We start from the raw sequence: 11545 nt of genomic DNA on the forward strand, positions 1-11545 counted from the left end.
TTTATCTAGTTCTTTGATGTTGGGTACATATATTTTTATAATTGTTATATCCTCTTGATGAATTGATCCCTTTATCATTATATAATGCTTTATGAACCTCATTTTACAGGTTTTGACTTGAAATCTGATATGAGTATATAAGTATATTTACTAATATTCTCTTTTGGTTTCTATTTGCATAGAATATTTTTTATATATCCCTTCACTTCGTTTGTGTGCGTGATTATAGACTAATGGATCTTTAGTAGGCAACATATAATTAGGTGTTGGTTTTTTATCCATTCAGCCACTCTATGTCGTCTGATTGGACAATTTAATCCATTTTTATTCAAGGTAATTCTTTCTTTCTTTCTCTCTCTTCTCTCTCTTTCTTTCTTTCTTTCTTTCTTTCTTTCTTTCTTTCTTTCTTTCTTTCTTTCTTTCTTTCTTTCTTTCTTTCTTTCTTTCTTTCTTTCTTTCTTTCTTTCTTTCCAGAGTCTCACTCTGTTGCCCAGTCTAGAGTGCCATGGCATCAGCCTAGCTCACAGCAACCACAAACTCCTGGGCTCAAGCAATCCTACTGCCTTACCCTCCCAAGTAGCTGGGACTACAGGCATGTGCCACCATGCCCGGCTAATTTTTTCTGTATATATTTTTAGTTGGCCAATTAATTTCTTTCTCTTTATAGTAGAGACAGGGTCTCACTCTTGCTCAGGCTGATTTCAAACTCCTGACCTTGAGCAATCCACCCACCTGGGCCTCCCAGAGTGCTAGAATCACAGGTGAGAGCCACCGCGCCCAGCCTCTCCTTCATTTTTTTTTTGAGACAGAGTCTCGCTTTGTTGCCCAGGCTAGAGTGAGTGCCATGGCGTCAGCCTAGCTCACAGCAACCTCAAACTCCTGGGCTCAAGCAATCCTCCTGCCTCAGCCTCCCGAGTATCTGGAACTACAGGCATGCGCCACCATGCCCGGCTAATTTTTTTTCTCTATATATTACTTGGCCAATTAATTTGTTTCTATTTATAGTAGAGACGGGGTCTTGCTCTTGCTCAGGGTAGTTTGGAACTCCTGACCTTGAGCAATCCGCCCACCTTGGCCTCCCAGAGTGCTAGGATTACAGGCGTGAGCTACCGCGCCTGGCCTCTCTCCTTCATTTTTGAAGGACAGTTTGCCAAAGCTGGAATTATTACTTATCATGAGCTACTGAACAAGTCTCTAGGAAAGATATTATAGTTTTATCATGTTAAAAATGGGCCTGAAATATGCATTTTATAGGTCTCTGGTGTGTAATTATTTTATTATTTATGCAAGCAAAACATTCAAGAAATTCTGGCAATTTCTGGGAATTTTTATTACACAAAGTTGACAGGAGGCAACCTAATGTAGCTCAACATTCCTCTTCATTCTTTTAGAAAAACCTGGTCTCCATCAGTGTTTGTGGTTTCAGACCCTAGATTAGGCTCCATTTGGCTCTGAGAAAATGGTCCATCTTCTTCATTTGGTCAAGCTGACCCCTGGATGTGGGTACTGCTCTAGGCTCTGCTCTCTGGAGACAAGGACTGGCTGCCTCAGAGCTGCGGGTGAAGGAAGTCTCAGGTGTTGTGAGGGAGAACAAACACTGAGGTCACAGGCTTGTTCCTCTCAATGCATTTTTAGTAAAGTCATTGAGTTAGCAATGCAAAGACATTTCATTCTGATCATTTGAGGTTAAATGTGTAAAAGGAGCATTCTTAAATCTTCATGACTTTTTCGCTGTTTAAAAAAATATTACTAATGTTGATGACACTTTAATAGGAACTAAAACATAAATAATTCTCTGAGCCTAGACGTAGAAGTACTTATTTCTAACACCACTTCAGGAAGTAAAATAAGGCAGACCATATCACACAATGGTTCTTAGCTCTTAAGAGTTCACTTTGGAGCCAGACTGCCTAGGTTGGATCCCCAGCTCTATTATTTAATGACTTGAGGAAATATTTTTTCCTATGTAAAATATATAAGAATATGATAAAGATGATAATGATAATGGTCACTACATGGGGCTTTGTATAATTCAATGACAGTGCTCCTAAAGTTCTTAGAACAATACCTGGCTTTGTTTGCGCTTTACCATCAGTTCCCAAGAGGGGGCGCACTGTGTACGCAAATGTCTTGCTTGCCCCATGAAGGGACATCTTTAGGTGACAGCTTAAAACCAGGCAAATATCTTGTCCACCCACAAAGAGACATCTTTGGGAGACGGTTTAAGACCTCACAAATATGTTGTTGTCCCATGAGGAGACATCTGTGGCAGATAGCTTAAGATCAGGCTCATAGGTAGCTTAAGCTATCTCCCACAGATTTTTCTGGGGCAAGAAAGATATCTGTCTCCTCTTAAGCTATCTCCCACAGATTTATCTGGGGGCATGTGAGATATCTATCTGGTCTTATGATACCTCCTGTGGATTTCTCTGGGGGCAAGCCAGATATCTGTCTGGTCTTAAACTATCCCCCACAGATTTCTCTGGGGATAAGAAGATATCTATCTGGTCTTAAGATGCCTCCCACAGATTTCTCTTGGGGCAAGCAAGATATATGTCTGGCCATGTGATGTCTTCCACAGATTTCTATGGAGGCAAGCAATATATAACTCTGGGTTTGCACTGTCTTCCACAGATTCCTTGGGGTCAGCCAAGAAATCTGTGGGAGACAGCACATGACCAGATAGATATCTTGCTTGCCCCCAGAGATATCTGTGGAAGATAGCTTAAGGCCACACAGAGTTGCCTGGTCTTATGTCATCTCCCACAGATGACTCTTCGTGGGGCAAGCAAGATATTTTCCTGGTCTTAAGCTGTCTCCCACAGATATCTCTTCATGGAGCAAGTAAGATATTTGCCTGGTCCTATGCAGTATCTCACAGATGTCTCTTCAAGCAGTAGCAAGATATTTGCCTGGTCTTAAGCTGTCTCCTACCAATGTCTCTTCATGAGGAGAGCAAGATATTTGCTGGTCTAAAGCTGTCTCCCACACATGTCTCTTCATGAGGCAAAGAAGATATTTGCCTGGTCTCAAATTGTCTCCCACAGTTGTCTCTTCCTGGAGCAAGCATAATATTTACCTGGTCTTAAGAAGTCTCTACAGATATCTCTTTGTGGGAAAAGCCATATATTTGTTGGGGTTAAGCTCTCTACCACAGATGTCTCTTCCTGGGGCAAGCATGATACTTGCCTGTTCGTAAGCTGTCTCTCACACATGTCCCTTCATAGATCAAGCAAGATATTTTACTGGTCTTAAGCTGTATCCCAAGGATGTCTCTGTTGGGCAAGGAAGATTTTCACCTGGCCTTAAGCTGTCTCCTCACAGGTATTTGTTAGTGGGCCAAGCAAGATATTTGCCTGGTCATCAACTGTCTCCCAAAGATGTCTCTTCATGGGGCAAGCAAGGTATCTCTCTGGCCCTAAGCTATCTACCACATATTTCTCTGGGATGATCAAGGTATCTGTCTGGCCTTAAGCTATCTACTACAGATTTCTCTGGGGGAAAGCAAGAAATCTGTGACAGACAGTGCAAATCCAGACTAATCTCATGCTTTCCTAAAGAGAAATCTAGGGAGATAGCTTAAGGCCAGATAGATATCTTGCTTGCACCCAGAGATATCTCTGGGAGATAGTCTAAGATAGGTTTTGCTTATGCTACAAAGAGACATCTCCTGGAGACAGCTTATGACCAGGCAAATATCTTGCTTCTCCCCGAAGAGACATCTGTGGGAGACAGCCTGAGGCCAGGCAACTATGTTCCATGCATGAAGAAGAGACATTTGTGCAAAACAGCTTAAGAGCTGGCAAATATCTTCTTTGCCCCATGAAGAGACAACTGTGGGAGACAGCTAAAGATGAGGCAAATATCTTGTTTGCCCCATGAAGAGGCAGTTGTGGGAGATAGCTTAAGCTCAGGTAAATGTCCTGCTTGGTCCATGATGAGATATCTTTTGGAGAGTTCTTGAGAGTTTGTTTGGAGGTTCTAACAGGGGAGAGCAGCTACTCATATACCCTTGACTGAAGAATGGTCCTCCTCTATCAGGGAAGGTCGTCCTCTTTGACCCAGCTTACAGCTTCAGGAGAGACGCATATGGAGCAGTGAGGGAGGAAGGGGACACCCGCCTAGCCAGTCAAATCAGTAGAATCTACCCTGGCAATCAATGGGGTGATAGATGTCACAGAGAGATCGCCCTCACATCCAAGAGACTTCTTAATATGAGACAAATATCTTGCTTGCCCCACGAACTGACATATGTGGGACACATTAAGATCAGGCAAATATATTGTGTGGGCCACAAACAGATGTCTGTGAGAGACAGCTTAAGACCAGGCAAATATCTTGCTTGCCCCTCGAAGAGACATCTTTTGGAGACATGTTAAGGCCAAGCCAATAACTTGTTGGCCCACAATGAGACATATATGGAAGAGTGCTTAAAACCAGGCTAATATTTTGTTTCCCACATGAATAGACATCTTTGGGAGACAGCTTAAGATCAGGCAAATATCCCGCTTGAGCCATGAAAAGATATCTGTGGGAAAACTGCTTTAGACCAGGCAAGTATCTTGCTTCCCCATGAGAAGACTTCTGTGGAAGACAGCTTAAGACAAGGCAAACATTTTGCTTGCCCCATGAAGAGATATCTGTGGGAGACAGCTCAAGACCAGCCACATAGTTGGATGGGCCTCGAAGAGACGTGTGGGAGTTAGCTTAAGTCTGGGTAAATACCTTGGTTGGCCCAGAAAAGGTCATCTGTGAGAGATAGCACAAGACCTGGCAAAATGCCTCGCTTAATCCTCAAAGGGACAACTGTGAAAGACAGATCCAGACTTGGCAAATATCTTGCTGGCCCCGTGAAGTGTTCTGTAGGATATAGCAAAAGACCAGGCAAATATCTTGCTTGGCCTACAAAGAGACAATTGAGAGACAGTGTAAGACCTTTAAAATGCGTTGCTTGCCCCACAAAGAGAGCTCTGTGATAAACATCCTAAGACCAGGCAAATATCTATTGCTTTCTCTAGTGAGAGACCTCTGTGGCAGACAGTGGAAGAACAGGCACATATATTTTTCTTGCCCCAAGAAGAGACCTCTGTGGCAGACAGCGTAAGAACAGGCAAATATATCAGCTTTAGCCAGGAAGACAGCTCTGTGGCAGACAGAATAAATCTGGGCAAATATATCTTGCTTACCCCAGGAAGAGACCTCTGTGGCAGCCAACATAAGAACAGGCAAATACATCTTGCTTGCCCCTGGTACAGACCTCTGTCCAGACAGTGTAAAACCAGGCCAACACATCCTGCTTTAACCAGGAGAAGAGTTCTGTGACAGATAGCATAAGATGAGGCAAATATATCTTGCTCACCGCTGAAAGAGATCTTAGTGGCAGACACCCTAAGACCAGGCACCTATACCTTTCTTGCCTCGGGAAGAGACCTCTGTGGCAGAGGGCATAAAACCAGGCAGTATATCTTGCTTTAGCCAGGAAGAGAGCTCTGTGGCAGTCAGCATAAAAGCAGGCAAAATATATCGCGCTTGTCCGGATTAGAGACCTTAGTGACAAAGAGCATAAGGAAGCATAAGTCCAAGCAAATATCTTGTTTGCCCCAAGAAGAGACATTTATGGGAGATATTTTAGTGGGTTTTCTTTTTCAGATTTATCATCTATTGAAAATTCCTACTGGAACCATCTTTACTATGATGGTTGCGAAGTGATGATTTTTCAACTCTAGCATTCTCTTCATATTTACTAGTCTGCATTTTGTAAGCAAGAGTCCTCCCTTAACCTCTAGTTATTTATGTATTTATTTTGAGTATGGACTTACAAAATCCTACTTTTCAGTGTTTTACAGTTCATTATTGTCTTTATTTTGGTATTCAAATTAACCTATATTTGGTCAGTGGGAGCCCTTCAAGGTGACTATTGTGTCCTTGTGATGTTTTATCATAACAGCTTTTAGGACTTTCTTAATTTCTGGCATCATAAGTTGTTCCTGGCTTGACTACATCTACCCTTTCCTGGTCCTGAAGTCAGTTACTTTTCAGAGGTGACCTTTTAGTGAAGAATAGCGTTAGAGTCCAATATTCAAGGTCTAGGTGTGCCTATGGCTTCTGTAATATCTTTGCATCTAGGACCTTTTATCTAGGAAATACATAAATATACATACATAACATATACACACATATATATGTACACACATATGTGGGTATACATGTACATGTGCATATTTTAATAATCATGTATTTACAATGATATTTCCAATTTTAATCTATCCCTATTGGGTTGTTTTTTGCCTTCCCCCACCCTATCTTCTATGTTTATGTCCCTTCTTCCACAATGAGAACACTTGCTGAAATGACATCAACACATTTACTCATGGGTCCTATCCTATAATATACCCAAAATAGCTTCAGAATAGCTTTGTCCATATAATCAGAGAAAACAAATCAATTAAAAAGAGTCCAGGATTTGTTTTTAGATCTTATCCTGACTCAGATATTGTATTTTTTCTTTTGTTTTTCATTATTTTCCTTTAAAAGCTCTATTTTTGCGAACAGATACTGGGGGTTTTTTTGTTGTTTTTTTGAGACAGTCTCACTTTGTTGCTCAGGCTAGAGTGAGTGCCCATGGCGTCAGCCTAGCTCACAGCAACTTCAATCTCCTGGGCTCAAGGGATCCTCCTGCCTCAGCCTCCCAAGTAGCTGGGACTACAGGCATGTGCCACCAAGCCCAGCTAATTTTTTGTATCTATATTTTTAGTTGGTCAATTAGTTTCTTTCTATTTTTAGTAGAGGCGGGGTCTCGCTCAGGCTGCTTTCCAACTCCTGACCTTAGGGATCATGCCCGCCTCGGCCTCCCAGAATGCTAGGATTACAGGCGTGAGCCACCAAGGCGGGCCCAGATATTGTTTTAAAAATAACTTGGTTTGGATCTTTTTGTCTCTTTGGTATGGTATGGTATTCACTCAAAATATAGTTGGAATAATTTCTTTCACTTTGCTTTCAGTTTTAGGCATTGTGAGATTTTTACAGCTTCCCATACAAAAAAAAAATGTATACTCAGAGCAATGTCACTGCTTCTCAATCTCTTCCACTGAACTCCACCCACCCTCAATACCCTTTTATATAACTTCATTGCTTTCTGATTTATCCTTCTATATGTATGTCTTCTCGTTCCCCCCCTTTTTTTTCTTGCACCACAAAAAGTAATATAGTACTATATATATTCTTTGGCACTTTGCTTTTTCTTTACTTAACAATGTCTTCAGAAAATACTCCATATCAGTTAATAGGTATCCTCCCTATCCATTCTGCTCCATAGTACTCCAGCGTGTACATGTACTGTAGGTATGCAACCAGTCTCCTATTCCTGGACATTTAAATTTAGTCAAAATGCTTTTGAGGGTAAGTGGGTAAAATGAGTTGAAGACCACTGGTCTAGGGGACCTCCAGATAATAAAATCTTCAAAGCAACAAAGTAAAGGAACAAAACTTGTTTCCCTTATCACCTTATTTCTATTTTTCCATTTGAATTTGTTGGGTATGAATTCTTATCACTTAGAGTGATCACTGTTTAGCAGAACTTATATTTTCTTGCCATATGCAGGGGCTCACATAGAGTGCTTTAATTTAAAACTTTTTTTCCCCATTTTTGCAACCTAGGTTAAAAAGACAAATAAAATAAGACTTTTCCTCAAAAAATTTTGCAAATATCTTACTAAAACTTCCTTTCTCCCACCCCCTGACTGCCCATGGAATCGCGATAAATAAACTTTCGAAATTTTTAATGGATTCAATTTTTCTACCATTTCATATTTAACTTCTTTGCTTCTGTTTTTCTCATAAAGTCCTCAGGAATCTAGTTCATGTATGTGGGAATAAAAATGATATCTTCATGATTTTTGCAACATGTATTGCTTTAGAGAATTCACAAAGCATTTCCATTAACTTCATCTAAATTACACAAGTCATGCCTACATAAAGGACTGACAATAAACAGAAGACTCCTACCAAATTACAAATGCAATATAGTATGCCCTTCCTAACCATGGGTTCTGCATTCCTAGATTCAATCATACACAGAAAGAAAATATTTTTTTAAAAATTGCATCTATACTGAACATGTAGATTTTTTTTCCTTGTTATTATTCCCTAAACAATACAATATAACTATTTACATAGCACTTACATTGTATTAGGTATTATAAGTAGTATAGAGATAATTTAAAGTATACAGGAGATGGTGCATGTCTGTAGTCCCAGCTACTCGGGAAGTTGACATGGAAGGATAGCTTTGAGCTCAGGAGTTTGAAGTTACAGTGACCTATGTTCGTGCCACTGCTCCAGCCTGGGCAACAGAGCAAGACCCTGTCTGGAAAAAGGGAAGGGAGGGAAGGAGAGAAGAAGGGAGGGAGGGAGGAAGGGAGGGAGAAAAGAGGGAGGAAGGAAGGGGGAAGAAGGAGGAAGGGAAGAAAGAGATGGAGGGAGGTAGCAAGGCAGAGGGAGGAAACGGAAACACATGCCCTCGTAGGTTACATGCAAATGCTATGCCATTGTACATCAGGGACTTGAGCACCTGTAGATGTTGGTGTCCGTGGGAGGTCCTGGACAAATCCTCGATAGATACTGAGGATGACTGTGTATAGTCATTAGGCAGAAGTCAAAAATACTTTTCCTTGGAGTGTAAAAAAATATATAAAACCATAACATACCAGAGATAGGTGTGTCTTCTATTCACTAAAAAATACAACGCTAATCCACTGGAAATTAATCATAAATGTGTCACCTCTTTCTAAGTAAAATAGAGAGAGATTTGCCTCCTTCTGAAATGAGTGAGAAGAGCAGGTATTGCAAGAAAAAATGGGAAAAGAACATGGTTAATATGTTTATAAAGATTAGGTGAGAGACTGGTAATAAATTTTAAGAGAGGTCAAATAAGGAGACATCGAGCACCTGGAAGTGATTTTCTTTTCTTTTGCCCGCAATCTTGGGAAAAGACAGGAAGTGTTAAAAAGCAAAACTAGCAGAGGATGGTTTCGATCCATCGACCTCTGGGTTATGGGCCCAGCACGCTTCCGCTGCGCCACTCTGCTTGGCAATGGGCAAGCTTTCCTGTGTTATCTTCCTATGAACATCATCTACTCTCTCATTTTCCTTGTTATCAATGAATTGGTTTATTCATATCTGGTTTATTCATAAAATGAAATCTTATTTAGCTCTAAGAAAAAATGGCCTTCTGTGAATTAATGATACAAATAAATCTCCAAATGACACAAGTAAATCTCAAAACCACCATTGTGAGCAAAAAAATGCCACACTGTAGGATACACTATATAATTTCACTTATATCAAGTTCAAGAGCAAGCAAAACTAACATCTGGTGATAGAAGTCCAAATAGTAACTAGTTTGCAAGATGTAGTATTGACTGGTAAGAGAGCACAGGCAATTTTTAGGAGTAATGGGAATTTTCTCAATCTTGATCTGGGTAGTAGTTACATGGAATTACACATATATAATATTCACTGAGCTCTAGCAATAGTTAAGATCTTTACATTTTATTATATGTAAAGTATACTTCAAAAAATACTGAAAAAAAGACAGGCAAGAAAGCAGGAAGGAAAGAAGGATGGAAGTCGAGGAGGGAGGAAGAAAGGAAGGAAAGTACATTCTATGCATACTTCAGGGAGCTAAGGCACAAGTGATCAGAGAATAACTTCCAAAATTAAGTTGTAGAGCCATGAAGTGTTCCTTAGGAGCAGGAGAAAATCCCCTGCACCATTTGGAAAAAGAGCCTTAGCTGCACCTTGCACAGATAACACCCCATCAATATAAAACACTGCTTTGTCAAGCCTTGCCCTCCTTCCAGGAAGGCAGGATTGCTTATAACCTCTAATGCATGACAGAATGGTAGATGTAATTGAGGTACTGGCTCTGATAGATCTTGAAAGCCTTGTACTAAATAAGAAGAAAGTTGCTTTTTAATGTATTACTTCTTTAAAAAATCCATTTTCTCTCGTATTGATTATGGGAGGTGAATTAAGAGAGACAAAACAAGAACATGGATATTTGTTTTCTGGAAGCACATTCTCAGACAGGTGAAGATCATGTCCTTTCATTTAGCTAACCATTTTTTGAAGGTCTATGTATGCAAAAAACAGACAGGTTTTCTTTATGTTGTCCATGAGTTAAGGAATACACAGACTTAGGAAATATGAAAGCTTCACGTTGTAACTGCTAAATTAGGAAGGTGGTCTTTCTCTCCTTTGAGAGAAAATGCTATCCACAGATACATGCTCAGAAACTCTGTAATGCCACCTCTAAGAGCTTAGGGACTCTCTTAAATGTTGTTTGATGGTTTCTATGAAGAGGCCACAAAGAGTAGAGCTAAAGCAAAGGAAAAAAATAGGTGTGGTACTTTGTAGTTGGGACCTTTTGGGGTACAGAGAAAAGACTGAGAAGTAGCGAAGTGGCCAATTCTCTTACAGCCCTTCATCCATTTTCATTCCTAACTTAACCCAATGCCTTGTGAATAGAATGCTTACACATGCCAAAATAAAATGCTTTAATTAATAAAATAGCAAAACTGTGCTGTCTACCTCAACTCTAATCACACCCCTAAAGAGAATATCACCTTGGTTAGAATCTCCTTTCTTCCTAGTATGGCAGTTATTTGTATTTTTTATTGTACAGTCTAGACTGCTTTAAAATGAAATCTCTAAAATACAAAAAACCATGTTCCTACAGTTGATAGACACCATGTCTCAACTTTATTAGGATATTCTGGTTGAGCAGAAATCCTATTTATATTGTAGAAGAAGAAACTGAGAAATCATAACCACAATGGAAACGTATATTTCTAAAGAATATAAAAGTGATAATGCTGAAGTATAAGTTTTATATTGTACAAGCTTATGTGGTTTAAGAAATTTTTGCGTCCCTAAAGGTACATTGTTTCCCAAAGGCTACTTCCTGTTTGTTACAATCTAGACATGAGGATGGTATTTTTTAAATTGGACTTACCAGCTCTGTACTTAGAAGGTAACGGTGATACAGCCAGGTGCACATCTATAGTTCCAGCTACTCCGAAGGCTGAGTCAGGAGGATCACCTGAGCCTAGAATTGGAGGCTCTAGCAGTGAGCTATGATCATGCCTATGAATAGCCACTGCACTCCAGCCTGGACAACATAGAGAGATCCTGTCTCTTTAAAAAAAAAAAAAGTAATAAGCCGGGTGCGGTGGCTCACGCCTGTAATCCCAGCACTTTGGGAGGCTGAGGCTGGCGGATCGCTCGAGGTCAGGAGTTCGAAACCACCCTGAGCAAGAGTGAGACCCCGTCTCTACTATAAAAATAGAAAGAAATTAATTGGCCATCTGATATATATAGAAAAAATTAGCCGGGCATGGTGGCGCATGCCTGTAGTCCCAGCTACTGGGGAGGCTGAGGCAGGAGGATTGCTTGAGCCCAGGAGTTTGAGGTTGCTGTGAGCAAGGCTGATGCCACGGCACTCACTCTAGCCTGGGCAATTAAGCGAGACTCTGTCTCAAAAAAA

The 11545-nt window shown here is 40.4% G+C and overlaps 1 non-coding gene across 1 annotated transcript; it reads right to left on the reverse strand.

The window, feature by feature from the left end:
• Nucleotides 1-9014: 9014 nt before the first annotated feature.
• TRNAM-CAU (transfer RNA methionine (anticodon CAU)) lies at nucleotides 9015-9086 on the reverse strand. The gene has a single exon. It is a non-coding gene; the product is annotated as a tRNA-Met (tRNA).
• Nucleotides 9087-11545: the final 2459 nt, after the last annotated feature.

This window comes from Microcebus murinus, chromosome 15 (genome assembly GCF_040939455.1).
Source record: "Microcebus murinus isolate Inina chromosome 15, M.murinus_Inina_mat1.0, whole genome shotgun sequence".
NCBI lineage: Eukaryota > Metazoa > Chordata > Mammalia > Primates > Cheirogaleidae > Microcebus > Microcebus murinus.